Raw genomic sequence first — 6,363 nt, 5'->3', positions numbered from 1 at the left:
ATGACCAGCACTGCTTCTCTCAAATAACGTCTCAGTAGACAGTCCTTTGGCAACACATGTCTATCTTCTTTGCTACCTTGTCCCCCCAACGACCCGGAGGTCAAGAGACTAGGAAGGTAGGTAGGTACAGGTAACACTGAAATGAAAAAAAACATCTACTCTTAGGACACAAGGGTGCATGGGATACAATCATTGTGCTTGCTAAGAGGTACATCCACAACGCATGGCTTACAAGGAGCTGCAACACCACAAGTTAATGTTAATGCCAACTGTGTTCCATCTCCACTTCACTGCAGTTTTAAGTTCAGTTTTATGCAACCTTACATCTATGTACCCACTCTATATCCACACCATGTGATTTCTATTATTTTCAATTGATTGTCTAAAAACCAGCTATGTTGCTTATGTAGACCATTTGTCACCCAGCCTACTTTTTGTTATGCCTCTTATACGGTAACTATGGTTTATCATTGTTAAATCTCACTATTTTCTGTTAATTTTTATCAGTTACTATGTAACATCATATCCTCAAACCACAGCTACATGTAAACCTACCCCGTTATAGCTCTTCGCACTTATTGTATACAGCCAGATTACTGCCAAGACTCCACTGTTATTATTTGTATTATTTTCACCTGCCTGCCCACCTGCCCCCCCCCCCCCCCCCCAAAAAACAACTATGGTGAAATAAGTAATCCACTTGCCATCCAGCTGACACTGTTTATCATACTCCCCTGGAGTTGTGTATTGTTATTTATATCAATTTCGTTTGTTTTTAGTATATAAATTCCATTGTTTTCTGCCTCAGCTAGGTATAGTAATGTTTACCATTTATCTGCTATCATTTTATCTTTATTACTCCGGGAAGGAGGAATACCTCCTTCTGGGAGTATTGGAAGTGCTTTTGTTTGCGCGTTCGCAGCTATAACTCACGATCCCGTCGTCGCACTGGTGTGTAACTTGGCATATCGTTTGCCTGGTTCGGCGTGGTGATGCACAATGTCTCTTTTACACTGTAGCTACTTTAATCGTCAATACAATATCGTAATTGCACCCCTATAATTAATGGCAAGGGCCACTGTCCTGCCATAGCGACCATGTTATAACCCGTTACGCTTGACTGCAATACTTCAGATAGATACGGGGTACGAAGCTTTCCTACTTGCTATGATCGTATAGTCACTGTTACATTGTAAAATAGACAACGTCCATCACCACACGCAACCTAGCTAGCGATATACCAAGTTACGTACCAATGCGGCAACGGGAATTGTGAGTTTTAGCTGCGAACATGTGCAGAGTGAGCTCCAGTCTGTGTATTAAGTATGCCATGTCCTGTCGCAGGTCGCATACTAGTTTGGCGCACGGGACGGACGATGCACTTTTACGCATGGTGTGGAAATGGGAAATCTCTGGACCTTCAAACTTACCACACTAGTACAGTCAAACCTGTATTAGCGGTCACCTTTGCATATATAGCGGCCACCTGCCCATAATGGTCACTTTTTGTCGGTCCCTTGGATTTTTCCCATTGGCATAAGCATTAAGAATTAGGCTATAGCGGCCACCTGTCCAACGCGGTCGCGGCCAGACGATTTTCAGTCCCGCGAGTACAGTAACACTGTCGGTAACGGTCACGGCGCGCCGGTAGAAGCCGCATCGCCACCGCACGCCGGGTTCAAAATCTTCATTTTTTCACGCTGTTATCAAATTCATGTGGACTCAACTGGATAGGATGATAATAAAGAAAACCAGAATGTTTTATCTTTGTTAGAAAATCCATGGTTTGACGCGAAGTCAGTATAATTTTCTTCACATGGCTTGCGTTTGTACATCGTAGCAAAATTGACCATTTCTGTGCATTTCGACTGGACAAATATTACGGCAGCTTTTTGGAAAATACAACTCGCACATGTAGCTGATGCGGTAAGTTCGGGAAATGTTTGAATGCCGGTGTTCTATGAGATTTGGTCCGGGCGTGAGAATCGGTCCGGGTACCATATTTGGTGCGATGACACAGGAAGTGGGCGTGGTCTAAAAACTACGAAGGCCCACAAATACAATATATTATCGTGCATGAAGCGCTATTAATCACGGAGTTCTGTTTACATTGGAGTAAGGTTAAACATATTCAAAAGATATGAAATCAAAAACCACACAAGATGAGGTGTTAGTTTACTTATAAAAGCTACAGTATCAGTACAAATAGTGTTTCCCTGTACTATATACAAAACTACAGTCCCTGAAGAAAAAAAAAGACGCCTACCCTAATGACAGTTTAGAATTACTGAAATATTGACAGTTCCTGAAAATCGCGGTACCATTAAAAAAACGCTTCTCAAACATGTTTTCTCGCAACGCTAAGACTCAAGTACATATGTCCGAGTTAATAAGACTGATTGGAATAACCTAAGTCACTCCATTTGGAAGAGTGAGAGGGGGGGCCACTTTCCACGGGCGGATCAAATGTCATAGAAGGTCGTGAGAATCGGTCCGCCCTACTGAAAATCGCGGTATCGTTCTCAAACCACTTCTCAGACATGTTTTTTCGCAACGTTAAGACTCAAGTACATATGTCCGAGTTAATAAGACTAGATATAATGACCTAAGCCACTCAATTTGGAAAGTGAGAGGGGGGACCACTTTCCACGGGCGGACCAAATGTCATAGAAGGTCGTGAGAATCGGTCCGCTCTACTGAAAATCGCGGTATCGTTCCTCAAACCGCTTCTCGGACATGTTTTTTTCGCAACGTTAAGACTCAAGTACATATGTCCGAGTTAATAAGACTGATTGGAATAACCTTAGTCACACCATTTGGAAGAGTGAGAGGGGGGACCACTTTCCACGGGCGGACCAAATGTCATAGAAGGTCGTGAGAATCGGTCCGCCCTACCGAAAATCGCGGTATCGTTCCTCAAACCACTTCTCAGACATGTTTTTTCGCAATGTTAAGACTCAAGTACATATGTCCGAGTTAATAAGACTGGTTGTACCGACCTAAGTCACTCCATTTGGAGGAGTGAGAGGGGGGACCACTTTCCACGGGCGGACCAAATGTCATAGAAGGTCGTGAGAATCGGTCCGCCCTACCGAAAATCGCGGTATCGTTCCTCAAACCACTTCTCAGACATGTTTTTTCGCAACGTTAAGACTCAAGTACATATGTCCGAGTTAATAAGACTGATTTGAATAACCTAAGTCACTACATTCGGAGGAGTGAGAGGGGGGACCACTTTCCACGGGCGGACCAAATGTCATAGAAGGTCGTGAGAATCGGTCCGACCTACCGAAAATCGCGGTATCGTTCCTCAAACCACTTCTCAGACATGTTTTTTCGCAACGTTAAGACTCAAGTACATATGTCCGAGTTGATAAGACTGATTGGAATAACCTGAGTCACTCCATTTGGAAGAGTGAGAGGGGGGGCACTTTCCACGGGCGGACCAAATGTCATAGAAGATCGTGAGAATCGGTCCGCCCATGGAAAGTGGTCCCCCCCTCACACTCTTCCAAATCATGGACTTTGGGTATTACAACCGGTCTTATAACCTCGGACATATCTACTTGAGTCTTTTTGTTGCGACAAAACATGATTGAGAAGTGTTTTTTGATCAATTGAACGATACCGCGATTTACAGTAGGGCGGACCGATTCTCACGACCTTCTATGACATTTGGTCCGCCCGTGGAAAGTGCCCCCCCCCCTCTCACTCTTCCAAATGGAGTGACTCAGGTTATTCCAATCAGTCTTATTAACTCGGACATATGTACTTGAGTCTTAACGTTGCGAAAAAACATGTCTGAGAAGTGGTTTGAGGAACGATACCGCGATTTACAGTAGGGCGGACCGATTCTCACGACCTTCTATGACATTTGGTCCGCCCGTGGAAAGTGGTCCCCCCCTCTCACTTTCCAAATAGAGTGGCTTATTTTTAATTAGGTCATTACAATCAGTCTTATTAACTCGGACATATGTACTTGAGTCTTAAAGTTGCGAAAAAACATGTCTGAGAAGTGGTTTGAGGAACGATACCGCGATTTTCAGTAGGGCGGACCGATTCTCACGACCTTCTATGACATTTGGTCCGCCCGTGGAAAGTGGTCCCCCCTCTCACTCCTCCGAATAAAGTGACTTAGATTATTCCAAACAGTCTTATTAACTTGGACATATGTACTTGAGTCTTAACGTTGCGAAAAAACATGTCTGAGAAGTGGTTTGAGGAACGATACCGCGATTTTCAGTAGGGCGGACCGATTCTCACGACCTTCTATGACATTTGGTCCGCCCGTGGAAAGTGGTCCCCCCTCTCACTCCTCCGAATGAAGTGACTTAGGTTATTCCAATCAGTCTTATTAACTCGGACATATGTACTTGAGTCTTAACGTTGCGAAAAAAACAATATATGCTTGGCCATAAACACCTTTATGTAACTTACACATGTTGCAATATTGACAGTCCTATAATTGTCCAATTAGATGAATTATGGTGTCTTTGCATTAATTATGCAAATTATGAATTTATTTGCATAATTGATATCTGTTAATGCTCTACTTTCCATAAACTACATATGTTACATGTATTTGAGTCTGATAATGGAAAACACTGCAAATATAGATTTTCCTCATTAGCTATGCAAATTAAGTCACAATCAGCATAATTTGAACTTCATTATGTATATCTCTGTCTAAGCTACCTGCATACTAAGTATGATATTGACCGTCCTATAATTTTCCATTTTGGTGGAGATATGGTGCTTTGCATTAATTATGCAAATTAGGAATTTATTTGCATAATTGGTATCTGTTGATGATCAACTTTCCATAAACTACATACGTTACATGTACTTGAGTCTTATAATGGAAAACACAGCAAATATAGATTTTCCTCATTAGCTATGCAAATTAAGTCCCAATTAGCATAATTTTCACTTCATTGTGTATATCTCTATCTAAGCTACCTGCATACTAAATATCATGGAAATCCGTTGTTCCTTTGTTCAGTTATTCTCCTAAGAAGATTTTCACAAAAACACCCCTGCAGTTCCAGAGGAAGCTGCTAGGGGGCCCAAACCTCACTTAAAAGAGACGTACTACAACTCCAAAGTGAAGTCCTTGAAGAAGGATAATGCTGCAAAGTGGCACAAGGAGATCAAATCCATGATAAACGCATCACGCAACGAACCAGTCATCCACATCGACGGATTTGACCCTACCGACAAACGCGGCATCGCCAACGCCATAAACAAGTCACTTGGAGCAGTGATACAGTCCTTACCTGCAATCGACGCGGCATCACTGCCCGCCTACCTGCCATCGTTTCCAGCTCCTTATGTTCAACCCTGGGATGTGTACAAAGAACTTCTCAATGTCAAAACACGCAAAGCCGCAGGCCCGGACGGCATACCAGGGAAAATCATCAAAGAATTTGCGTATGAAGTTATGAACTGAGTAAACCATTTACCGACATTCTTAACACCTCCCTTCAACAAGGTTCAGTCCCGGACGAATGGAAATGCGCGATTGTTGTCCCAATCCCAAAGACCAAACCTCCTGTTTTAACAGAACTTCGTCCGATCTCCCTAACATCTTTGTTAGCGAAAGTAGCCGAGCGCTTCGTTTCGCAATGGGTGTTGTCCGACATTACTCCTGAGATCGACGCTCAACAGTTTGGCTGTCTTAAGGGCAAATCGACAACACATTGTCTATTGGATATGACTAATGAGTTATTCAAAGCTACGGACAAACCTGGGATACTTTGCTCACTTGTCTCAACGGATTTCAGTAAGGCCTTTGATCGCGTAAGTCATAACGTTGCAATCCAACGCCTGCTTCAACTCGGACTGCGCCCGTCAGTGACGAGATGGATTGTAGACTTTCTCAGCAACAGAAGTCAGGTTGTTCGCTACCATGGAACACTTTCCGACAGCCTAAACGTTACCTGTGGATTACCCCAGGGGACTTTACTCGGACCATTGATATTTCTAGCCTACATTAACTGTGCCGCGCGTCACGCTGCCTCCAAACGCTGGAAATTTGTTGACGACCTGAACCTATTAGAAACAAGGAACCCTACCTCAAGTCCTTCAAACCTGCAACAGGACCTTAACGACTTGGATCATTGGTCTCGCACGAGTCACATTAAGTTACACCCGAAGAAATGTTAAGCGTTACATGTCCAATTCAGAAAGACTCATAGCATCCCCCCTCCTCTCACTGTTGACAACATTGAAGTTATACAAGTGAAGGTGATGAGAGTTTTGGGTGTTATCCTTCAGGATGATCTGAAATGGAATTCACACGTGGACTCAATGTGTACTAAAGCTAATCAGCGCATGTACTTTCTCAAGAAACTGAAGCACTTC

The sequence above is a fragment of the Branchiostoma lanceolatum genome, chromosome 3 (genome assembly GCF_035083965.1).
Source record: "Branchiostoma lanceolatum isolate klBraLanc5 chromosome 3, klBraLanc5.hap2, whole genome shotgun sequence".
In the NCBI taxonomy this organism is placed as follows: Eukaryota; Metazoa; Chordata; class Leptocardii; order Amphioxiformes; family Branchiostomatidae; genus Branchiostoma; species Branchiostoma lanceolatum.
Note: the sequence above shows the minus strand (reverse complement) of the source record.